Here is a 27,321-nt window from a genome sequence, read left to right on the forward strand (position 1 = left end):
AGGAGAAGGAAGAAAAATGAAGGGAAAAGAGCGTGAGATTAAAAGTCCAACCACATTCTATATGGAAGTAATTGTGTTTAGCCTTTTAGGTGAAAGTAAAGTTGGCAAGTGAAAGTCACATGCTAGAAAGTTCCAAACAACTTTCTAAATAGTCTGGAGAGAGTAGTGTTTGTGTATATATAATGCCCTGTTTTTTTGTATCTTGTTACTTTTGTACTTGATACAGAGTCTGAAGAAGACCTTGCTAGAAGGTTGAAACGTTACGTTTAGTTTATGTTTTTAATAAAATAAATTACTGCCTTGGTCAGCATATTTAGTTTTTCATAATCATGGAAACAAGGCTTAATGGTGTTATACTCTCGGTTGAATAGTTATCGGCTTTTAAAAATGTGAAGTGATACATTGTTTACATCTCACGCGGCCGCCATTACAACTTCCCTCGTATGGGAACAAAGGTATGTTGACAAGTATGCTGATAAGTATCGTGTGAGGCGAAAACTAGAAAATTGGTAGCCATCCAACGCGAACTAGGGCATACCTACTGGATATCCAGTTCCGTGTGATAGGGGCTTAACTTCGTTGACTACAATAAGTCGCTGGCCGCTGCACACATTCCCGTCCCTTCGCCGAAAGTTCCTGGGTCATCTGCATATATGGAGGGTAGATATATTTATCACTGCAATGTTATTTTATTTTCTTCCAACCAATATTCACGCAGCAAAGAGATTTCAACTCGATCAGAGCCGAGGGAGCTCGCTCTCCTAACTCCTTACATTATTCTCTGAAAAGAAGGATGTTGATTGATATCACTATCACTATTAAGAACTTCGGATATATTCTGTGTGTATGTCGGACTTTTGCTCGGTTGTGTTTTGCATTGAAGAATTTTTGTCTAAATTTCGTACTAGATGAAGGAAGTAGTTAAATTTTAAATATATATATATGTAATTGCTGACCGATATATTGCAGAAGGCGGTGTTTCGTTGGACGGTAAGTACACGAATTAACAATTTCTCGATGATTGTTCCCTGCTTTAGTATTTATAATCTAAATAGAAAATGTATGTTGGGAATATTTTGTTTTCGTCATAAGAAGGACCTTTTACCTTCAGTACATTTCTATAGTGTATATTGTAATTGCCGTAACCTGTTTACATTGAGTTCTGGCGTCGGGACTCCTAGCCAGTATAATTGTCTGCGAGACTGTACTGTCAATTTGTGTTTGTCCTTTCATCAATTTCATTTTATCACCTTACCATTCATCCTTATCTTCCCGATTGATAGAGACGAAAAGTAAAATGAAACAAGTGAAGCGAATTTACAATATAGAGATATTCTCCAATTTTGTTAATATTTCGCATACTCACTAATTTAGGCCTCACAACCACGAATCTGAACTTAAAATTTGGGGGTCACGTCTAGAAATCGGAAAATAAGGGGGTCCATGATCTCAACCAACATTGTAGAATTGCTCATTATTTATCGCAAGATCTATCGTTTCACAACGAAATATACATCTTCCTGATATACTACGACCACAAATTTTAACTATGTTTGCCTAACCCAACTGCAACTAACCTAACCTAACTTTACTGTGAGTGGTGCGTGGGGCTATTCGCCAATGGTGCGTGACTTATGCGTGCATGGTTCTACAACCCCAAATTTTAACTATGTTTGCCTAACCTAACGTAAACCTCCTGTGAATGGTGCGTGACCTATGCGTGCATGGTTCTACAACCCCAAATTTTAACTATGTTTGCCTAACCTAACCTTCCTGTGAATGGTGGGGCTATTCTATTCCTATGGTGCGTGACCTATGCATGCATGGTTCTACGACCCCGAATTTTAACTATGCATGACTAACCAAACCTTCCTGTGAATGGGGGGCTATTTGCCAATGGTGCGTGACCTATACGTCCATGGTTCTACACTTTTGTAGAACGTAACTGGTGAGAGACATTTTTAATCAAAGGAACTGAATCACCATTTTCAAACTTACCCCTAATTAAAATCAGTATTCCACATGCTCTTATCAATACACACACGGTTTCTGTACAATTTCAAAGCATGCCCGCGTGGACACATGTAACTAGTAACTACCCTCCTTCGGCAGAACACCAAATTCCATCAATTTGTTAACCAAACCACGACCATCCTCTTCTACACTCCATTTATATAACTGTAGCACATTAACAATCTTTTCATTCCTCTCCACCATTCTTCCATGACCAATGCTGTTAACCAAAGAGAATCGCTCGGAACAGCGTCTCAACGCTCTAGACAGCAGAACGGACGTTGATCGTCATTTCTTCACATCATCAAACATGGTTCCTGTGTTTCTTTATGGGGAATCATCGCGATAATTAACAACGTTATTTTACAAGTTCTACAAGTCAATGTGCAATTTAAACATGTTACCCCCAAATATTATGTGCATATACGTAAGTACGACTGCATATTTAGTGAGTATAACAACTAGTAAACTAATTACACAATATATCTATATTGTAAATTCTTACCGGTAAGGGTTCGTTATATCGGAGACACATTTCTTCATTTTTACACAAGAAACTACTTACGGAAATGAGTTTCTCTAAGGTTTCTAACGTTCGTCGAGGTATTTTCTTTCATCGTGGAATCTATTTGATTGGGAAATCATTTATTCTGCACGAGAAATATCTCACCGACGCACAATTGCCATTGCTTTCCTACGTGAACCGGATGCTCCATACGTTTCATGAGGTAACACCCTGTCAGTTTTTCCAACCCCCCCTTTTTTTTTAACTATGCTTGCCTAACCTAACCTTATCGGAAATGGTTCGTGGGGCTATCCGTCAGCTACCCGTGCATAATGTGCAATTTGCACACGTGATGAACCCGATAGTAAGTATTTTTCGGTGAATAAGGTTGGAAATACTGCATACTGACAACGGTAGTCAAAGTGTGCTTGCCATATTGTGTGTTAGGGAAGCGAAAAAAGGAATAACAAAAACTACTCTCTATGTGAAAAATTGTGTTTTTTTGTCGTGTAAAAAGCATAATGGAACCTTGAATTATGTTCCCCAATACACAATTGGTAAGTACGAACCATGCGAAACACAAAATATCCAATTTTAATGTGTCTCCGATATAACAAACTGTTACATTTTATTTTACTGGATGAGTGAGATGCATAAGTATTGCCAGGCAAATTGTGTATCGTCATGTTTAATCACTTTTGTTTTACCCAGTGCATGGGTCAAGAATTGGGGGGAGGGGGATAATAAGAAGATGAGCATCAGTAGAGTAGTTGATAACGTCTGCGTCAATGTCAGTAGAATTCCATTTGGCCCAAGTTCCTATTGCTTAATTCCAATTTCATTATGGTACACAGGCATTTTTTTCATGGTTCGATTCCTATTTATGTCCGTTAACACAGGGGTTCCCAAACTTTTTCGTTTCACGGCACCCTTATGGCCGCGTGCACCAACGCCGATTACTTCGAAGTTCAGATGAACGAGATCAATTTTGATCCACTCTAAATGAACTTGGTTTAAAGATTTGCATTGCACCAACGAAAAACGACGTTCACGAGATTTCGTTCAAATGATCCGAGATTAATTTGTAAGGCTATACCTGATTGGTTGGCTAAAACAAATGACAATCAAGAACCCCACCGAGTAGTGCCATGTGTTAAAGTATCAACGTGTAGGAGAAGAAAGTAATTCGGGCCGCAAATTTATCTGAATTTGAGAAATGTACTGATCAACCTTGTCGACGAGTACAAGGATGTAGTAGGGTGTAAAGAAATAATAATCTTAAAAAAGAACTGACAGCACAAGACAAAAGGATAAGGAGAAAGCATGGAACCTTTTTCTACGGGACTTCAATGCCTTACGAAATGCATTCGCAAGAGAACAGCGTACACTGAACCTCGCCCGCTCAATAAAGATATTTTATTATTATTATTACTGTATTGTGGTAAGTATTTGAATTTTTCATTTCTTAATTCTTACATATTTATATTGTCGTGTCGTGTAAATAGCCATTAACATGTATTTTCGTAAATTTATACAATCATATTTCCAACACCATGTAGCAATATCGTAAGATTGCTCTGTTCTAATTTACCTTGCACTTGCACATGTTTTGTGTTCTGGGATAGAAAGTACAGTATTTAGAAACATTTCGACTTTGCACCACAGAACCACGAATTATTATTATTATTTTGGCAGTTTTTAGTTTACTTTGCACATTTCTTGAATTATCAGCATTGTACATCCAACATCTCTAGCGTTTGCACGCCCTCGATATCACTTTCCGCTCTTTTTATATTAAAAAACAACTGCCTGCAGTCGAAGCGTCAGTATCGTGAACCAGGATCAGACACCAAAACTGTGGCGAATGGCCGATCAGAAGATAAACTCGTTTTGATGTTCCTAGATCGCGATCAAGTGTTAAACCATCTTCGTGCAATAGAATTTTCCAGTGATCCTTTCCCGATCTGAGTTTATAATTTGATCTTCGTTCGTGCACACGGCCATTAGTGTTTCAAGATTTTGCAGTGGTGCCCGTGTAGGCCTATCTAACACTCGCAACGCTCAGAGTGTGTTTCTTTTTAGTATGGTTAGGTTGCCTGCCTTAAATTAAATATAGGCAAATATTTCCAATTCAGGAACATTTTTACATGTAAAAAGCGATTCTTCTCTTGCAACTGTCCATTTGTTTACTGTCGTCTTGGTTACGAACTGCTACTGCTATTTAGGTCACGTCTGTGACTACAGACTAGTGCGGAGGGGTTTTGTAGTTAGGTTAGGCAAGCCAGGTTTAGGGCTCTTAATATTCAAATAACATCTCTAAATGCTTTCGTGGTTGCTTTAGGTGTGCCAGGTTTGGATCTCTTAGTGTGCTTCAGGTGCGCCGACTTGTCAAAATTATTGGGGGGGCTCTGATCACTGAAATGAATTAATGAATGACTCACTCCCTCCCTTTTTTAAGTTTTGGCCTCAGTGTTCGGAATCTCGTAAAAGCCCATGAATTCCTTAAAAATATTAAAATTTTCATTTACAGTTTGAATGCAAAATGTCAATTGTTCACGAATGGATATGTCACATGTTTCGTCAACCATAATAGCATAATATTCCCGACTTTTAATATCTGCTACCATGGAGCGCAAAACAGATCTCCCTAATATATCAATGATCTCATTCTGAATGTCATGTGAGAGCCATTTGTAGCCCGAATATCCCATCCACTCTCCTAGTTCATGCACATCATCTTTTGAAACTCTTTTTAGTAAAAATGTCAACAATATTCATAATTATATACTTAGTATATAGTAATAAGTCCTGTGTTTTGCTGTCTCTGGTCATAGCTCCCAAAAGTTGATGGTTTAGCGGTATCAGCCCCTCAAAGTTGATGGTCTAGAACATTTCAAATGTGTATTTAAAGTTAAGTTCATGTGGCACAATTCGGAGTCAACTTTATAAGGGAAGCAAAATAATATATTAAATCCTCTTAAGCAAAATTATTTGGGGGGCTTGCCCCCAGATCGTTAACATTGGGGAGGCTTGAGCCCCCCCCCCCCAAGCCCCATGGAGTCAGTGCCTATGGTGTGCTTTCATCATTTTATCATGTTGGTGCTGGTCTCAAGTAGGACACCCCCTTTAAGCCTCATGTTGGCAGTAGTTTGTAAAGTGCCTTGTTTGATGGAAGGATGGGATAATTGCATAAGGTACCTTTTACTACTTTTTGCCAATAAATAGGACTTTTCGTAACTGCAAACAGAGCTAATTACTTTCAGAAAGCTTCAAATTTACCTTTACAGTCATTTCTGCTATTCTTCTCTACTTTATCTTTCTTCTATGAACAAGAAATGCCTTGTTGATGGATGAGTGTTTGGTTGCATAAGATACTTTTTATGTTTTTTTTTTTTTTTTGCTGATATATTGCTTTTTTTAGAACTTCAAACCATGGTAATTACTTTTCACCAAGGTTCATAAACCCATGAAACTTTGAAAAAATCATTAAACATTCGGAACTATTACCTTTCTTTCTTTAAAAGCACATAGGGCATTCAAATAAGTGAATGAAACTGCTGGGAACATGATTAAAATGCAACTTTGTTATTGATGTTTTGAACTTGGCTCTAAAGATGAACATGGGCAAGAATAATACAATCAAGTGGACTAAGATGGACATATTTAGTTTCAAATTCTGCTTCTTTGAGGACTTTTGAATCAGTGAAACTACCATATAGTCATGCACCATACCTAGTTTGAGATTTTCCTGTGTGTGTGAATGTATACACAATACCTTTTCTATCTTTGATGTTATTCATATCAGATATACAATTACACATCTGGGAATGCATCTTGCCCTGGGTTATGCATAAGGGGCCACTGTACCCCCTCGAGAATTTAGTTGAATATCTTTTAATCAACAGATTTCAATGTTTTACATAATATAAAATTGTTTCCAGCATGTGGAAAACACAAGTAACGGAGATATTTGATCCCAAAGTATGGCCCATGCAAGTGAAAACCTTTTTATTGGTAAACACTGGTTGTATGCACACTCAAATAGCTAAAAGAACAGGTGCAAAAGATCACACCATCAAACTTAGCATTCCTAACTGAACAAAAACATCCAAAATTCCTACTGGCACCAAACATTTAACAATGTAAAATTATAAACATTTATAAATCTAACACTGCTATTGATAATAAGAGAGACATTTCATCCGAAAGCATCACCTGCGTAAATAATATAAACTCCTATTCCAGACTACCTTCGCTCCTTTTTTCAATAAAAATTACCAAACAGCAGGAAACCTAATGATGTAGCACAACAACAGGACCTCCCCGAGGGCTCAGTGGTAGTGTCGTCGCATTGTAATCAAGGGGTCCTTGGTTCGATACCCGGTGGAGGCACATAGTGGTTCGGATCCCACTTTAAACTGTAGGCCGAGTCCTGATTAGCCTTACTGTGCATGAAGTGGACTTAAAACACTAAATCAACCAACCTAACCTAACAACAATTTCAAATATGAACAAAAATATATAAGTACTTAAAAAGTGCACTTTCTCCTACGTGCACAAGCATGGACACATTACAGATGGACGACCCCCACCCCCTTCCAAACACAAACCAAGTACCATGTGATATGCACCAAAACATTGTCTGCAGTAAGGCTTGCACCCCCCTGACATTGCACCAGAATTGCCAACTTTCAATCTCCGATACTTCCATTACTGCTCCAAGATATTAACCACAAACGTAATGTAACATGATGTCTACTTTCTTTCACACCCATTTGCCCTTCTTCCGTTTCATCACTTTCAAAATCAATAAAAGTAAAGCAAAGTGCTCCCCTGTGCTTTGCACCATTCCATGAATGTGTATAAGGGGTGTGGAGTTAGTGCCCCACTCTTTCTTGATCATGTATGAAGGTGGGGGGGTTATGTGATCAGCACCACACCCCTGGCTGCCTATAGCCCTCAAGAGTTTCCTCCAGGTACCCACTTTATATGATGCTGGGTGAGCAGCTTGAACAAGTCAAAAATAAAAACAGTTCTCCCCTGCCGGGGATTGAACCAGTGTCTCTCTCATGGTAGTCAGACCCTAATGACTGAGCTACCATGGCTCACTTTTCAAAATCAATAACTTATATTTAAAACACTACAAACTTTACCTTTTTTTATAAAAATAATGAGTACAACATGTGTTTTTTAATGTTTGTCTGTTTCCTGTATCATTAAATCAGAATAACAAACATGTCATTATAAATGATTGCACTGTTGCCAGCCAATTTTTGAAATCTGCAGCGATATGCTAGAGTCAGCCATGTACTAGAATGTATGTTACTGATAGAGCATTCTTTTGGAAGGCCATTCTGTTGCAAGAATTACTTATTTTTAATGCAATCTTGTATTAATTAGTAAATTAAATGCTTTAAGATCATATTTCAAAATGTGTAGCTTTATGTTAGTTGGATTCATGGCTTCCTTAGAGCTTATTTTTTTTAAAAAAACTGTCTCCTGATGTGCACTTGGGATGGCCAGATCCGGATCCGAAATCCGGATCCGTTTTGCCATCCCACATGAGCGCTTCTTTGGAAAGTAAGAATGTGTTTATAACATATTGTTACTTGCTAATATATATATATAGTGTGTGTGCGCGATTTGTAATTAATACACTTACAAGGGAGGTCTAAGTCTCACCCTCCGATTTCCATGAAACTAGGCAGGTGTATAGAGGGGCCCTACATGTTTTTTTTTGTCTCGGCTAAAAAACTGTTTTAGGGGGCAACCCCCCTCAAATGTCAAGATGAAGACAAATTGACGTGGGGATCTGACTCCTGTGTGCCACTCCGATTTCCATGAAATTTGGCAGGTGTATGGGGCGGGGGGGGGGGGGGGCAAAGGAACAAGTACGTGTTTTTGTGTTTCAGCTAAAAACGATTTTAGGGGGCAGACCCCCCTCCTCAAGTAAGATTATTTTTGTGCACGAGTGTGTTAGCGGATGCGTAGCAAAGTATTTTAGGAACAACACTTGAAAAAAAATTTTGAAGGACTAACTAATGAAAAATTTCTTTGTAATCGAAGATCATAATACCTTTTAAGGTGTGGTAATATTATAATGGGATTGAGATACGAAACTCTCGGATCCAGATCCGGAACTTTTGGATCCGGATCTGGTACCGTAACTTTTGGATCCGGATCCATTTGGCCATCCCTAATGTGCACATGGGTTCAGAGTTCCCACACACCTGGAGAACCTGGAAATCTCAGGGAATTTGGAAAAAATAAAATTCACAGGGAAAACCATCTAATTGTTCAGTGAGGTGCGGTGAAGTACCTCTGAAGGACTAGACTATGCTCCTGCCTGTTGATAATAACAATTACAGTAGACATCAATTGTTGCAACTTCAGTAATTTGCTTTACACAAGCTGTTTTGAAGATATAGACTTTAGATACATGTATATTTTGCATTACAAATTAATTACTATTCTGCCCATTTGTAAACTTCTGTTTCTGAAAGTGTGAAAATATTTGGGCCCAAGTTCCAATTGTTTAAATTCAGTATTAATCATGGTATACAGACATTTTTTTACATGGTTTACCCTATGTCTGTTAACACATAGGCTACTTCAGAGTTTTAGTGATTACTTACTGTGTCTTGTCTTGACAATGATTTTCTCCCTTCCTTACACTTTTTTTTGTTTGGGAGTAGACTTTCGTTCACTCTTGTGTTGGGTACAGGCTGCTGCAGTGATCTACTTCACATGTCTCTAAATGCTGTCAGTGTTAGGTTAGGTTTGTCTCTCCTGGATTAATAAAACATCTCTAAATGCCTTTTGTTATGTTAGGTGGGTCAGGTTTTGTGCTCTTAGCATTAAAATAACATCCCTAAATGCTTCCAACACCTGATCATGTAATAAATCTATTCCCAAGCACAAAACCTCTTTCAAGTCTCACATGGAATCCATTACAACTCCGTGTTTGAGACAACCGGACACTAAGGGCATATGCTTGCATAAGCTACTTTTCAAACCATAATTTCTCCAGTAAATACTACTTAGTGAAACTTTTAAATGTTATCCTAAGCTTGTTCAACCCTGAATCTTACTCCCACAACCGTTTCCTGCATTCTCGTATAAAACTTGCAAAAAATCATTAAACATTTAGGACCATTACCAATATTTGTTCTATATTTGATTAATTTGAAATGTTACCTTGTGCAATGTAATACAGTTTGAAAACATCTTGAACTCCTACAAATATCTGCAACCTTAGTTCTTTATTATATTCACGCAAGGATATCATTTTTATTCTTGAATTAGTTTTGTTATTACTATCAGAAAGTGAACTGATATGAATTTTTTTTCAGTTAACCAAAAATCAACTGCTTCGTTCACCTCCTCAGTTAGTGTATATGACGAAGTAATTCAATGGGTTCCATCTAATAAAGAACTGTGTTTAGACATTTGCTTTACAAAACCATGGCATATGAATTGTATGATAAGAATAATAACAAAATGGCGGAATATTACACTAAATTGCAGACTACTTATGAACACATCAGATTGTAAAATTATCATTAGTATTACTGATACTGATAGAATAACAATTAATCCATTCCATCTCTAATGATAATAATAGCCAAAGGTCCTGGGTTCATATCCTGGCCTGGACATTATTTGTGAGTGTTCCTTCAGTTTTATCACTCGTCCTATTCATCGGGAGTAGCCAAAAGGTGGCAGATAAGTGATGCTCAATAATTAACGTCAAATCAGATCTATTAATAATAATAATAAAGAAGGTGAGGGTGGTGTGGCTATAAGGGGAATGTAAGCTATTGTAAAATAAATTTACAATGTATTGCACTGTGTATCGACCACTCTGGAAGATTGTGGGAAACCCAGGGAAAATACATTTTGAATTCACGAGGGAACCCTCGTACTCGTCTCAGGCCTTCCCGATGGCGTTAAGGGGTAATCAAGGGATCCCAGGTTTAACCCAGAGGAGGCACAGACTTCAAATCTTATGTATGAATACAAAATGCTACGATTTAGAAAATAACATACAAGACTTTATGTATTTTTCTTCAAGCGTTAGTATTGCGCTCCCCCCCAAATATTAAAGAAATCTCTAAAAAAATTGTTTTGTTTGTTCATTCTCTTCATTTCTGTTACTATGTACCCTGCAGACCTAAAATTTTGATACAAATATAAATCACTACTGTCTAAAATGTAACCTAGAGAAACAGTATGTAATTTTCTTCAAGCTTCAGTGTTGCCATCCCCCCAAAATAAAAAAAAATGTAGCTATATTTTTTCTTCATTCTATTTTTATTACTCTGTTACTATACACTGTACAGTTACGAACTGAAATATCAAACGTTTGCAACAAGACAATGTAGAAACATGTGTATGTTTCCATAAGCGTTAAGAAACAAAGAACGTATATCTACGTTATCCGCAATTTGTGCACCATTGAAGAAAACATAAATATTCCTTCTCTGTACTGACAGGGTTAAAATGTAGGCCCAGTTCCGATTAGCCTACCTGTGCATAAAGTTGACGTAAAACAAGAATTTAAATTGAAATGTGCTCCTTCACTCGATTCAAGTGACAACATGCAACATACACTGCTCAAAAATAAAAGTATAGTGAACTATTTTACATTTTCCGACATTACATATTCAGTCCTCATGATGTGAATAGAGCATAATGTTATGAAATTTTCCCACTTTTTAAGTTTTTACATCTTGGTCCCCTGAAAATGTAAAATTGGGGTTCCACTGTGATCACATATTGAAACTTGTATAACTTCATTGTATTGCTGTGTGTTAAAATGGAAACTATGGTAACATGAAGACAACTTTTCTTCTTTGGAACTGTACACAAATTAAACATAAATTCACTGTATACAACTCAGTTCATAGGTTTGTTTACAAGAAATGTCTGAAACCAAAGTGTTCACTTGCCACAGATGAATGGAAACCATTGGTTACCTACAAAGGTAATCAACATTATTAAATGGTAGCAAGCTAATGTGGAATATTTCCTGCTCTTGGCTGGTGGACAGTAGCACTATTATTGTTCATGCTTCTAGTAAGATGCCGTACATTCACTTGGAGTAGACATCTCTATTCGTCTACAAGGGCTTTTTTAAGTTCCTGTAGTATTTGGAGAGGTTATTCTGTGTCTTGAAAACATTGTTTCAGTTGGTCCCAGAGGTGTTCAATCAGATTGAAGTCTGGACTCCTAGTTGGCCATTCCATTCTTTGCAAATTATACTTGTGAAAAATCTCACAATGACATTGTTGCATGCATGCTTTTTCCTAGTTCCCTCAGTTGGGGAATGACATCATTATACCATTGTATAGCTATGGTCCCATTTCGAACAATGTAGAGATCAGTTGTATCCAAACTTATGCCTCCCCAGACCATAACAGATCCACCTCCATAAGCAACAGTTGGTTGAATTGATGCTGGATGGAATCTTTCTTCTTGTCGTCTTGGAACCTATAGAAGAACCATTATTGCCTTGAATCAAGAGGTCCTAGGTTCGATACCCGTGGAGGCACATAGTGGTTCGGAACCCACTTGTGCCTATCTGTGCATAAAGTGGACTCAAAAAACTCAATAAAACATGTGTAAGGAGAAACAGGACTCATCAGACAAAACATAGGATTGCCAGTGTCTTACCTGCTGCAGTATATGGTCTCTGGTGAACTGCATTTCTCATGGGGGCTTCAGCTGGTCATTACAGCCTCCCCGAGTCTGTTTCTGACAGTTTGGTTGCTAATTCTTACACCTCAGCATGCTGTATATTGTCTGTAGTTCTTGTGTGGCAGTGATGGTTATGAACAATCAAAATGGTCTTTTGCTGGCATTATTTTCCTTTGGTGACCTGTTTTGGAGTCCAACACCTCCTTGATCTTGAAAACTTTTCCACAGTTTCCATATGGTATCCTGCACACCTCTCAGTATTCTGGCAACATGCCACTGTGAATGACCCTCTTGAAGCAATGCAACTGCAGAGTAGCTTCTTTTGATGGCAACTGCCACTCTCGCTGCCTGCTTCAGTTTTCACGATTGGCTCTGGATTGTGGACACTACAATGCACACAGACCAACGCCTGCACACACTTTGATTTGAAGAATAATGATTATGGCAGTGATGATGGTGCCATATTTTCTGTGGAGTTTCATGTTCCTGGGTGAGTATCCCTTCATCAGTTTCATCATACCATCGCTCATTCTCATCTTTGTGGTTAGCCAACAGTGGCAGGAAAGTTAAGTGAAATAAATCAAGTCAAACCATCTTTCTCCTAAAGTAGGTCTTGAAGCTTTCCTGGTGACGAATGATGAAAAGATTCTCTTGGGCTATCGACCAGGTGAGTTGTGGAAAAAATTCCAAGCTTTCGAGAGCTAACGTCACTCATCTTCATGATAGAAGACAAGATAGAAGACTTCTAACCTGAAGATGAAATTGACATTAGCTCTCAAAAACCTGGAATCTTTTCCACAACTCACCTGGTCGATAGCCCAAGAGAATCTTTTCATCTTTCTCCTGCGGAATGGAATGTTTGAATGTAACTGAAGCCACATTAGAGCATTTGTACTGATTATTGGCCTTTTAAAATCTAATGTTCTGTAAGAGACTACTTTTATTTTTTGAGCAGTGTATAATGATTTCTTCATAGGCAATGTTCATGCTGCGATGAAGAATTTGTTGAGATATTCTGGGATCTAAGGGTTGCAAATTTTACTGCAGCCTGGGTTTCTTTGAATTGATAATACTTCGTATTGGAACTCGTTAGTAGGATGAGATTTTACCTGAAGGTAGATGTGAACTAAAGATTCTTTAGTAAGGTTAGAATGAGAAAAACAGTGTGACAATGAATACATTGTACAAGGGCTACTTGGGGAAAAAAAGTTTCCCTTGTCTGCAGAGAGTTTTATTCTGGAGAAAGAACATGACATGAGCAGGAAGAGGCATCGTTACACTATTTTTCCACGTAATCCACAGCGACATTCAGGCACCTATCGTACCGTTTCACAAGTTTCAAGAAACCCTTTTAGTAACATTGCGTGTACTGTTGTGTACGGCGGCTTCCAGTTCTGCTGTTGTGGTGAAATGCTTCCCTCCCAGTACCTTCTTCAGAAGAGGGAAAAAGTGGGATGTTGTCCTCTAGTGGCTGTAGATGGCTGCCCGGGTGTCACATCATCCATCACACTTTCCCCGCTGCCTTGAAATTGCTGACACAATCGCCGCACCATTTGCTTTTACATTATGTGAAGCCCATACACTTCCACCAACGGGTTATGAATTTCCATACCGGAAATCCGACATGCCCGTTCCTAGCGAACACCAGCTCGCACTTCATCCTTTGTCCACGATTGCAACACACCTCTGTTCTCCATGTTTGCTGGGCACACACTTCTCAACCCTTCCTGTCTCTAATATAGCAGTAGGCTGGTTCCCTCTGTAAGGAAAAGGTCATGTGTCGGACAACATAAGAAGGATGATGCTCATATAACCACAACATATTACTAACCTAAAATCTGCACGCCTTCTGGAAATACACATGCGGGAAACTTTTTTCGACTATCCCTCGCATATCCTTAGGTTAGCTTCAGCCATTTCTTGCTCACTCCTATACATAGATTGTTGAGAAATAAATTAAGAAATAACCGTAAAACAAATACTTGTATGAATAAGAATTTATATATGAATCAGCAGAGACAAATACATCTCCCTACGTAGGTTAACCTGAAGTTGGATGTGAAAGGAATTGCAATTTCGAGAGTGTTGTTAGTTCCTCCTTTAACAACAGTACGAAGAAGGTGCTGGCAGTGCTGTATATGATTTTTTCTCTGTCCCTGCCACACATCCTCCCATCTTCTTAGTACCAAGTGCTACTGACTTTCGTCAAAGAGTCTCACTTATCGCACCAAACTCAAACACCTTCTTCATCTATCGCCGTATTTTGTCTTTCCAAAGGTTGTGTCTGTTCCTAAACTCTTGTTCCACATCATGATAAATCTCTAAAGTATAAGCAACATCGTGAATATTTACATCTTTATTTCAAAGTGTTTATGGAGACATTAATTATAGATCCATTGCTGATGGAATGCATGCTGATTGAGTTGTTTTTTATGCCCTTCCTGCAAGGTTGAAAGAAATTTGTAAGGGCAAAGGTGAACAAGTATTGTAATTAGAACAGTTTCCTTTGTACTATCAAACTTATTATCTATACAGAATGGAAGACAAGTGAATTCAATCTTTTCCATTGATGTTAGCAACATCTGTGATATCCAGTTTAAAATCAAACCTTTTGCACGAACACATAAGGTTTGAAGATTAATGTTAATGTGCACATGGGCATTCATACATGAAATATTTTCTGCGGCTGCATTTGTACTGTTGCTTAAATACATGTAAAGTATATTAATAAATTATCTCGCATAAATTAAATACATAAAAATATATGAATATAAAATACATTAATGTCAATAAATAAAACATAATGAACATTACATTAGTTTTTAAATTAATACATCAAAATTACAAACATTGAAATGACATAAAGACAGAGATAGAACAAAAATTCTTAATATAGATCTACGAAATTGTTACATTTTAGGTGAACTTGAGGTTCTTATCAAGTTAACAAGACAGAGGATGTAACAAACATAAAGGCATAGGTTATGTCTTGCTCTTAATTGAAAGTTTGAACCTGTGCTTACACCAAGAGGAAAAAACCCATTGCAAATAGTAGAATCCATGTAAACGAGAAAGTTAATACCAGCCTCTGGCCATAATTCATGGAAATTTTAGCCTTTCATGCAAATAAAAGTTCAGCCCTAGTTAATACTGTCATGTGAATGAGAAAGCCTGTCTCATCCTGATATCAAAACTATGCTCTTGGTATTGATTTGCCTATACCCTAAAAATAATGCAGTTAAAAAGATAAAAAGAAAATACCCTTATCAAAACAACCAAGGTACAAAACTTCAAAAACATATGTAACATATTAAGAAAAAATCAGTTACCCCTTTGATAGGTTGCAAATAAGTCACACAGTAAAGTAATTTACATTTAGGAGATATTTTCGTTTAATTACTGAATTTTAGAAGAAATTTGAAACTGTGTTTGCCACAAATAGGTGGTTTCCTTAAAGTTGGTTTTAACCCTCCATTAGGTGCGTCATTTTCTGCACATGCATGGGTGAGTGGTGTACACCTGCCCCCCAACCCTTTAACTATCTTTAAGGTATGAAATACACATGTATAATACTGATCATGCGTTCAAAATGTTCTTTCTTTGTGTACTTTTTATCATCAGGTGCAATTTTCTGCTGCTCTTTCAAAATGACATTATATCATAAAGTTAACACCAGTTGCATACTTGGTTTATAGTTGTCCCCCATGCACCTAAATAGTGAAAAACTGAAGCAGTGCCATGCTCAGTCATGCGTTCACTTTTATGTTCACTTTGGGCACTAATACATAGCTACATGTCCTTACTAACCCACTCCTGTATAACATCAGAATCTGCAGTGTTCTTTGTCTGATATTTTTCTTGTCACGTATTTAGAGGCAACTGCATGCCAAACACGCTGGCTGTAATTTTATGTGACTTAGAAGTGCAGCAGAATTGTGCAAACGTACTTACAACAAATACATAGAAAGAATGTTCAGCTACATAAAAGCACTCATGTGCAGTGTAATTCACAGTGTTGCAATCTCGCAGTGAATATCAAGGAGGAACACCTGTACTCCATGTGCCTAACATAGGGTTAATCATGGTAAAAACCAAGGTTAAAGCCAATTGCTTAAAAAAAAGTGCTTTTGTGTTTTGCATTGTAATAACCAGTGAAGTGGATAAAAATGACAGGTAATCAATCGTTAGTACTATAAAAACATTAGTATTCTTCAGATTGAATAACATTACATTTTCATTATTGAGTGAACATTTTTCAGAATTTGCTAAATGCAAAGTAGTCAAGTGTTTAAAGTGAGAATGAAAATGTTATTGAATAAGCAATGATTACATATTATAAAAACATTCATAGCTGCTTTCTGGTTTTACACTACTGTACTATTCCAAATAATCAAATAGCTCACATATGTGTGTTCTATTCTTTTATTGTGAGATTTTGTCATTATTTTAATACTTTCCCAAGTACGTATAGTGTCTGACAGCTAGTTAATAAACAATAAAGAGTTCCATTTGAAGGCTTTACGTCGTTGTTTTGTAATCAAGGGGTCCTGGGTCCGATACCTGGTGGAGGCAGAAGTGGTTCGGATCCCACTTTAAACTGTAGGTCCAGTCCCAATTAGCCTTACTGTGCATAAAGTGGACTTAAAACAAGTCAATCAATCAATCGAAGGCTTTTAGTACAGTGGAACCACAGTCAAAAGAGCTTGCACAGATCTGTGACTCCTGTGCATCATACTCCCGCTTGGAGGAAAGGGACAGAATGGAGCACGCTTCCTTGTGGCCAAAGTTGAACCGATGGAGGGGCAGGTGCACGGAGACTTTTGGCAGAAGGTTCTTTTCTTTGTGGTTACCCTGTAGTCAAGTTTTTGTTTGAAAAACTGTAGGAAACTATGCAATGTTAGTTCGTAACAGTTGTAGGTGTGAACTATCTTATGAACTTTGAATTGATAATGATCCAGTTTCTGGGACATCTGACTGCCTCTTGGGAGACCTGGGTTGGATTCCTTGGGTGGGCGATCTCATCTTAGGTGAGAATTTTTCATTAGTGACCCTTCATATACAGCTCTGGGAATCATCTAGCCCCTGATTAATTGCTCCCTGGGGCAATCCTTGTGGGGAGGGTTAGGTGGTCAGGGTGTGATGCTGAACACACCACCTCCAGTATCTGGGGTCGTATCTTTGCACCAGCTACATGCTTTATGACAGAGTCCAATGGGTTCATTCCATTACTTCCCTCTCCCTCATAACTGAGTTACAGATGTTTGTGAAGATCAATGGCGACACATGTAAGATACTTGTGATGGCCTTGTTCACTGTAGTAGTTCAGGCATTGTCATGGAATGTTAAGGTGAGGAGTTACAGTTACGCACCGCACCATGTGTGCATTTAATCAATATCGTCGGAATTGGCAGTGCTACTAAAAAAGTAATGCAAGACTATGAATTTCTCCCCATGTTGCAAGTAGGCCGATTTTTTATGCCGGTCATTCAGCTAGCATACTTGAAAAATATGATGATTGAGAATTTTCAGATTCCGATATATTCCTTATGGAGAAAGAAAAACCTGAACAACCTCAGCTTCAATTTGCAGCTAATCAAATGGAAGTTTCGACTTTTCCGCTTGTCAAACACATATTCAAACTGCCCTCTTTTCGTTGATATCTTTTCTATGCCATCGGAAATTTGATATTCCCAAGAGAACAAATCAAATAAGTGCAATGCATTTCTCGTTGCCTCGTACGGCCAGCATGACAGTGTTGCCAAACCTGATGCGCATAAAAGAGCTAAATTTCACATTAAATTGAATTAAAACTGACTTCCAAGGTGCTAGATTTACGAAGGCTGAATAAAATCATTTTTATTTTAGGTGTCAAAGGGGTGGGGGCGCTGCTATTACCTTTAAATGTAATGACAATTTATTCTAAGTTTTCCGGCGGCATCACCCATCTCAGTAATCCACCGATGGTCGTATGAAATCGAAAGTAAAGGATTCCCGGATAACAATATTATGTCATCTCCACGATGCTATAAAAAGTAGCCGGGAAGGTAAGAGGGGGTGGGACGACGCAACACAATATCGCGTCACGTGCAAAATGTGTACTCATGGCAAAAGTTGGTCTATGTGGGCCGGAGCCAGTGATGGCATCATAGTGGGGCATGGGGGCGAGCCCGAGTGCAGGAAAGAGCCAGATGTGGCCCCAAAAGAGCTAAGTTGGCAACACTGACTCGGAGGGATGAGCCTGGAGGAAACAGTTCCGGATGCCCTTAATCTTGAAACACATACGTCTGCAACAAACATTCCCTTCTTGTCATTCTATTTCTATTTGAAATCCTCATAACATTATTACTATAAGTTTCTTGTATTTTCGTGCAACAATTCAATGCTTATGATACATTTATTTAACATGTTTATGTGGTTGAATTAACGTGGATACGGGTGTAAGGCAGCAAAACGTCAACCCACTTCCACGTAGTACACCCCGGTAACTGCAATATTGCAAGCCAACGAGGCTCTGGCGTCTGGACCTATGGCCACTGCAGTGGCGGGGATTAGGGGGAACCGCCCCCCACTTTTTGCAACTTTTGCTCCCGCACTATGCTAAAAAACCTTATCTACCAAGGGAAAGTAAATCGTCCTTCCACCTCCAGTTTTGGAACTCAACCGCCGCCACTGATGGCCAGCATAATCCTCCGTAGGAGCTTTTGCTAGGTAAGGGTATTTTAGTTCTCACAGACAGTATAGTTTTAGATTGTCCTAAGGAATGATTGAACGAATTTAAAATTGAATAAATAAGTTTTTAATGGCTATTTTTGAGTTCTGTCCTCAATTTTCACTTAGTTAAGGGCCACATCCCCGTATTGTGTGACGAGCCAATATAGTCTTATGTGCTCATGATATCAAATTGAATCAATGAATTAATGTGGATAGAATAACGTAACAGAGAATTGCCATGCAATGTGAAATGCACAAGGTTTACACAAGTTAAGAATTTATCTGAATGCAATAGTAAGACTCAAACATTTTATATTTTAACTGGTTCTATCTACTTACATATAATAGTTTCAAACAAAAACATTATTAATAAACCATTAGCAGAATGCGTTAAAGTTGATTTTTTTTTACATATTTAATCCTTCCTCTCTCTTTCCCTCTACCACTTCTTTACTCCAGCTTCTCTTTTTCCTCCCCACATTGCTATAATTGAAATTCCCATTTTTTTTTAAAAAAAAAATGATCACATCATTCCAACTATGGCCTAGATCAAGAATATGTGGAGCTCTACACCTCCACATCACTCAACATGCCTTCATGGAATGTATGCACATGCACAAGGGTACCTTTGTTTTTGCATATGCACGCCCCTGGCCGCCTTTACCCCCCAGGTATCCACTTTATAGGACGCTGGGTGTGCGCCGGAGCCGCTTGAACAGGTGGAAAAAATCCCGGTTCTCCCCCCACCGGGGATCGAACCCAGGTCTCTCGCATGGTAGTCAGACGCTCTAACAACTGAACTATCGTGGCTAAGTAAAGGGCATTTGTAAAGGTTCTAAACAGTGATGATCAAACATGTATATCATATTTGCTATTAAAGTAATAAACATAAAAAATGTTTTCTGTAAAATTACATTTTTTCTTAAGGGGGAGACGGACAATTTCCCCTAGGTCCTACTTCGCTTCGCTCTTTTGGAGCCAGATCTGGCTCTTTTGTGCACTCGTTTGGCTGTGAACTATGGCACCCGCCCTCCTGCCCCACTATGATGCCATCATTGGCTCCGGCTTACATAGACAACTTCTGTCATAAGTATACATTTTGCACGTGACGTGATATTGGCTGCGTCGCCCCACCTCCTCTTACATCCCCAGGTACTTTTCTTTATAGCGCCTTGGCTGACGTGAAGAGGACGTATTATTGTCACCCGGGAATACTTTATTTTCGATTTCATACGACCATCGCTGGATTATTGAGATGGGTGATGCCGCCGGATCTAGACTGTGAAAACTAAGAATAAATTGCCACCACTTTAATGCTAACGGTAATAACAGCGCCCCCACACCCCGTTCATTTGACACCTAAAATTACCCCAGGAGGCACTTCATCCAGTTTCGTAAATCTAGCTCCTTGAAAGGTTTTACTCCGTTTACGGTGAAATTTAACTCTTTTATGTGCATCTGGTTTGGCAACACTGCCAGGATGGCCGTAGGAGGCAAGGAGAAATACATTGCTCTTATGGAAGTATTATTTTATTTGTTCTCTTGGGAATATCAAACTTCCTATGGCATAGAAAAATATATCAACGGAAAAAGGGCAGATTGAAGTAGTAATTGGCAGGCGGAAATGTCGAAACTTCCATTTGATTAGCCGTACCTTTAAGTTGAAGTTGATTCCCCATAAGGAATACATGGGTTTCTGAAAATTCTTATTCATTATATTTTTCAAACATCGTATCTAGCTTAATAATCAACTCTAAAAAACACTTTCACTTGCAACATGTGGAGAAATTCGTACTCTATTGAACTCCAGCTTTTTCCCTCAGTAGCACTGCCCATTCCGACGATTCCGTGCTCGTATCGAACACCTGAATAAAAGGATTCGCAGGTGCGTGCTGTTAGCGAACACACAAACTTACTCTATCTTGTTTGTCCTTGAAAGTGGTCAGCATGTAAGTGTTGCCAGTGATACCTTATAATAATTTTGTGTTTGAAATTAGCTAAATGAAGGATCCTCAACAATTTAGGTTAACTACATGAAAGTTTTTGTTAAAATATTGATATATTTCAGCTTCCTTAAAATCAAATTGTACATAGGAAATGTAAATGTTAATCAACCTATGTTACTTTTTGTACAAAGGACAACTTCCTAATACATTTGTAAATGTTGTTATTAATTTTCAGTTGTTCCAAAGCTGTTTTTATCCGGGTGTCGATGTTCATGTAAGTCTTCGTCCTTTTACCGCTAGAGACTCCAAGACAGCTTTTACTTTTTCTGCCGCATCTTCCATCGTCTCCTCTACAATCAGAAAGCTGTCACCGTTTGGAAGTCTCAGCATGTCATCAGGAAAAAATGATGGCACCACTAACCTAACCTAACCTAAATTGTTGAGGATCCTTTATTTAGCTAATTTCAACACAAAATGATTACAAGGTATCACTGGCAATACTTGCATGCTGACCAGTTTCAAGGACAAATAAGACAGGACAAGTTTGCGTGTTCGCTAACAGCACGCACCTGCAAATCATTCCGTAACTGTGTTCGCTAAGAGCACGTGTTCGATATTAGCACGTTCGCTTACAGCACGGCACCATTCGGACGATATTGAAAAAAATGCACAACTGGTGCGAAATTGTCCCTCATCCCCTTAAGTGCTTTTTGCCGAAAAGCCTAGAATTATTATTCTTGTACAATTCAAGTTTTGCCAATGGCCTTATCCCCCACTCACCCTACAAAAATTTCTGGCGACGCCCATGTTCATTGTGGCGGTAGATTGTGTAGAACGCCGACATCCGTACCGTAGAGGAGCGGTTAGCACACTGCGCTGCGACGCCAGGGGTCTCGGATTGGAATCACATTGTGGTTACGGGCGTTCTTTATGTCCCTTCAACAATTTCATCATGTCATCCTCATCTCCGCGATTGGCCAAAAGTGGAAGAAAAGCGACGCTAAATTACAGAAATCAAAATCAACTCAGATTGTGCAACACGGTTATTTTGTTTGAACCTACCGACACGTGCAGAAGGGATTTTTGAAAGGCTGCGATTCCATGGCATTATGAACAGGACCTTGTTCCAGATTTCGTTATATTTTTAAGTAGGGCGATGCCGAGAGGAGATTTCGAAGGAAGCAGGTTTTCATCTGGCAGGCGAAATAAACATTATCATCTTGCGTTCTATGCCGAAGGATAGGAGCGACTGCCAGTTTGAAGGCAGATGTTTGTGAAATTTCTACGATGTTTACTCGGCTGCGACTCAGGAGTGTGTTCAGCTGCTTGAGAGCAGTGTTTTCATCTTTTCTTTTAGTAGCAAATTTCCCGTTTTTGAAAAAAAAAATCCCTCCTACGACGTATGCAGTTTCCCATACACGGGCTCGCCAACCTCCGTGGCGGAGTGGTTAGCACAGCGAGCTATAATGCCTGGGTTCGATTCCCGGCATGGGTGTTCTTTGTGAGTGTCTCTGCATCAATATCATCACATTATCACTCATCCTCATCTTCGCGATTAGCCAAAAGTGGAAGAAAAGCGAAGTAAAATCAAATCAATCAATCAATCAAACAAACCACACACAAGCTCTCGCGCTGTCTATTTTTTTTCTGTAGTTGAAAGCGTTAATATTTTAACCCTAGCTTACACGCGCCGTACGAGAAGCTTACTTACCTGAAGAGCCCCATACTTTTTTAGTCACTAAAATTCAAGAAACCTTTTTGTTATTGAATTGCTTCTTGCTTTTCTTGTTTATAGAAGTTTAGTTATTTATTAACTAGCTGATTGCCCGGGTATTTATTTATCCCAATCTTCTATTAGACAGAAAAATAATGAATTCTAACTATAGTGTAAAAAGAACTTGGGAGTTGAACGGCATTGGGAGTGTCACTATTCATCTTAGCGACCCGGAAAACTATGGATTCCACACTAATATCGGCCGTTTTATATTTTTTTTCATGTCACCCACTTCCACCCCCATCCCTAGGGGTGCCAGATATGTCTTGGAGTTGAACGGCATTGGGAGTGTCACTATTCATCTTAGCGACCCCGAAAACTATGGAATCCACACTAATATTGGTCGTTTTCAATTATTTTTACATGTCACCCCCACCCCCAGGGGTGTCTTATCTCCACAGTATTTCTTTCCATATTGCAAGTGAAATGTGTACCAAGTTTGGTTGAAATCGCTCCAGGCATTCGAGAGTTATGGCTGAACAAACACACACACATATATGCACACATACATCCATTTTTATATGTATAGAGAATGTAATAATTACAAAAAATACCATCATTAATAAAAAAGAATGACCAATTATTGCATGAGTGTTACACCCATATTTTACCATTTGCTAAAACTCACAAGAATCATACTTTTTTATTATTGCTTCTTTGTTTATAGGGGGCAGTTTATTATTTTTAATAATTACAAAAAAATACCATCAATGAGAGGCACCAACGTAAGATATTTTTTGGGGGGGAAGATCGGCATATAAACAATACTTGATATATGTAAATATACATAAAATGTGTCCTTCTACGTTAATTTGGGCGGGACGGGGGCAGAAAGTGCCTTTCTCCCCCAAAGTCGTCGCCTGTGCCATCATTACCAACAAATTGTACACTCTCACTAACATGAGTGTCTCGAATAACACGCTTTTAATGTTGGCGCCTGATACGCCCTCCAAGTGTATTTTGCCTCCTATGTACATTACATTTATGTTTTTATGAACAAAACTGGTACAGACTATTCAGAACACCATAGGGAACAATGCAATTTATTTTCAATTTTTTTTTTTTAAAAAAAATTCAGTTTGAAAATTAAAAAAAAATAGAGGTGGTGGGCCTGACAGTCCCGCCCCCCTCGGGTATGCTAGGGTTAATGCTCTATTATTATTATTGGTTCAAATGTCCATTTTATGGCATCTCGACATTCTTGTACTGAAAATCCCGGCTTGGTGTACTGTATTCGTTTTACTGTGTATTGCAGAGTCTGATTGCTACTGTACTCACGTGAGGTTTTACTTAATTTGAACACTGCGATGGAGTCTATTTTCAATGACTGGGTCGTTTTAGTAAACAAATGAGTGATTTCTTCCCTCGGATAGTTTTGAAACACCCTCTGGCGCTGTCGAAGTATGAGCCGTAGACGAGCGAAGGGAGCTTGCATGATGCGAACAGTTGCTTGCCATGTACCGTAATCCTGCCCCTGCGTTGCCAAAATGTGTGCGGACGTCTTCAGCACATCGTCATCTTTAGAGTGATTGCCAAGTACGCATTATTTCCGCCTCAAGTAATCGATTTTGCTCTTCTGTAATAAATTTGTTAATTTCAAGAAATTGCAAGCATTTAATAGTGTTGAAAATACGATGAATCAACCACTTTTAAATACGGTCCTTTGGAATTTCTCGATTTTTTCCGAAAAGTCGGTAAATCGTTTCCCGAAGTGGGGATCTGAAAATTCGACCCCCTCATTTTTTTTTACAGTACCCTTCAGTGTGTAGAAACATGGATCAGAAGATAAGGTGATCCCTGTTTGATATCTGTGTATCGTGAATGAGCACAAAAAGGCAAAGAACTGCTCATCACCAAAGTTATGGATGTTTATGGGAAGGAGGCAAAGCGAATGCTGTTTCTATTTAAATAGTGAACTGAAGTCTGAACTAGGGATGACCAGATACCGGATAATTTTCTATCCGGATATTTTGATATTTCAATTCTCCGGATTATCCTGTGTGTGCATTATCCGGAAAGATTTATCGTTTTTGTCCGTTTTGTGGGCTATCCACGTAATCTTTTATTCGTCATATTCTTATTTCACTGTAAGGATTTTCTTCAAATCCTTCATCAAATCTGTACTATCCGAATTATCCACATATTGGGATTATCCGGATAGCTATACTATTCGGATTATCTGGATATCCGGATTTTGTGGCCATCCTTACTCTGAACTTGTCAACCACACCAGTGTATTTTTAATTCAATTTCATTCTTTGTAAAATAATTGTAATAATAAGTAGTTAGTAAGTAACTATGACTGAAAAACAAGATGTCAAGTGTTACTCTGCCCCCACCGCAAGAAAGAAATCGTTGCGGACACCCTTGTGAAGGGGATTTACAAATGACATGTATCGGCTGGCCAGAATTAAAGTTACCAAACTCGGAGCCCTCTGTAGCCTGTTTGAGGACATTTGGTGAATCCACTATGCAGACCATGGGGAAGAGGAAGGCAATAAAAAAAATAGGTAAATTTTCCGCCACCAGGTTGAAATGTGGCCTGTACTTCCATGATGTACTTACTGCTCCAATTGGTTATGGATTTGCCTTTACCTTGCAATCTTGCAATAAACGAGAGTTTATTTTCTCGCATTAACAAATGTCTTTCTAATTAATAACTCAGCTAAATAACTTATTCTTTGTACAACCCATCATGGAAGTACAGCGCCACATTTCAACCTGGTGGCGGAAAATTGAACTATTTTTTTAATCACCATCCTCTTCCCCATGGTCTGCATAGTGGATTCACCAAATTTCACAGTTCTACGATGCCTCAAACAGGCTACAGAGGTCTCTGAGTTGGGTAGCTTTAATTCTGGCCACCCGGTACTTGATTTGCTTAAAGCATAGTGTACTTTACGCATAAAACGTGCAATAATTTCTACAGGACACCAAAAGTTTCCCGTTCAGCCGCAAAACTGCCCATTTTCGTAGGAGTTTGCGGGGAATTTCCCACCATCCGTGCACCCTGTTGCTTTGTGCGTCTCTGCCTGACGCGGGAGGACGCAGGAATTTCGTTGGCAGAGATTATCGGGAACCGTTGCCAGATTCGTTAAATGGTGCATGTATTACTCCGGACAGGTTGACCCACAATGTGTGGTTTCCTGAGACCAACGTGGTCGCGCTTCCAAACTGCAGCGGAGAATTCCTCCTTCGTTAGACTCGCGCTTTGAACTTTAGGGGAGTCGAAACGAGGTGTCAACCGAGGTCTTTCCGTCTTGCCTTTAATGCTTGAGCTTAATCTAAGTTTTAGTTTTTACTTCTTGAGATGAAAACGCCAACACGCTCGCGTTGCTCTTATTTTGAGGGCTAAAGTATGGCAGGTCGGTGATCTGGTTCATAGGGTACTTTGTACCGGGAGGCTAACGCTCATTTGCTTTTAAATGTACTATTCTGAGTAAAATCCTACAATTGTGCCAATTCTTAAGGCTCGGCTAAACCTTTTGCTGCCGCCACGGCGGATGTATTCGAATTTTCCTATGCTTTCGAAATACCGCTCTAATATTCCAAAATCTGAAAAATTACATCACTTTAGAATTGCTTCTATAACACACACGTGAATTTTCGTGTGATTTGCTTTCGCTGTTGTGTAGATATTATCAATAGTTTAACGGACTTACTTAATCGTGAAACTATTGAAAATGTCTTGATAACAGCGAAGGCAAACCACAGAGTGTCAGGGCTAAGGACATTAAAAAAAAAAATACGCGCAGATGTAATGTTTATTGAAATAATGTTAATTATTATACAAGGTAGCTCGGAAAGGTTTTATGAATGGTAATTAAGTACTGTTAAGTGCATCTCTGCCTGCGCTTGAAATGAAAATTCTTAGCGGGGGATGGTTGGTCGAGTCTTTCGGCTAGGTGAGGGGATGATCCTGTTGTTTAACATGATCACAATGCTGTGGGGGATGCTTTGCGAAAATTTTGCTAGTCGGGAGATCTAAACCCCGTGGCTCAACAAGCAGCCTTTCGAGAGCAATTTTGCGTTGGGTGAAACGTGGTCAGCGCATCGAATCCCATCATCGCTGCTTTCCGACTTTGGAGATCGGAACCCTCCACTTCGTCCCTTCAAATATCTCCCCAATTGCCCTCACGATGCTCGGTCAGCGCTGAAATTTTGAATGCTTCTACCGGGATTCGAACCTGGGACCGCTCGCACCAAAGGCGAAGCGCTAGCAATTTTTTAAAAAGGAATACCCCTATGAGGTAGTATCCCCCGACAAACACAAACATCCACGTCCTAACCGGGATTCGAACCCGGGACCCCTGGCGTCGCAGCGCTCTTTGCTAACCACTCCGCCACGGAGGCCGACAGAATTTGGCTATATTTATGCGGGATCCCAGTTTTTTCCCCATTATAATTCATTGTTTTTTCATACTTTTAGACCGGACATCCTACATTAGTCTTCTTTATCAGTGCCGTATTTACTATTTTCTTTCCTTTTTTTACTTTTCTAGCGATACAGTTTGTCAGATACTACAACTGTATTGCCCGAAGCTAGAGGTTCCAGGTTCCAATCCTGGGTAAAGCACTGAATTTGCCTATCAACCATTTCTTCAGTCCATGATTCATCCTCATCGTCGCGATTAACAGAAGAGGCACAAAAGCGATGTCAAATAACCGAAATA

General features: G+C 39.0%; 1 protein-coding gene across 2 annotated transcripts in view; it reads left to right on the plus strand.

Annotated features, from left to right (window-relative positions):
* The first annotated feature begins 839 nt into the window (after positions 1 to 839).
* Positions 840 to 27,321, plus strand: part of LOC145997178 (mitochondrial protein C2orf69 homolog) — a 179,997-nt gene continuing 153,515 nt past the window's right edge. For both annotated transcript variants that reach the window (XM_083133870.1, XM_083133873.1), the window contains exon 1: positions 840 to 990. The gene's annotated coding sequence lies outside the window, so the exon portion shown is untranslated. The remainder of the gene's footprint in view (positions 991 to 27,321) is intronic.

This window comes from Lepisma saccharinum, chromosome 13, assembly GCF_977018435.1.
Source record: "Lepisma saccharinum chromosome 13, izLepSacc3.1, whole genome shotgun sequence".
Lineage (NCBI taxonomy): Eukaryota > Metazoa > Arthropoda > Insecta > Zygentoma > Lepismatidae > Lepisma > Lepisma saccharinum.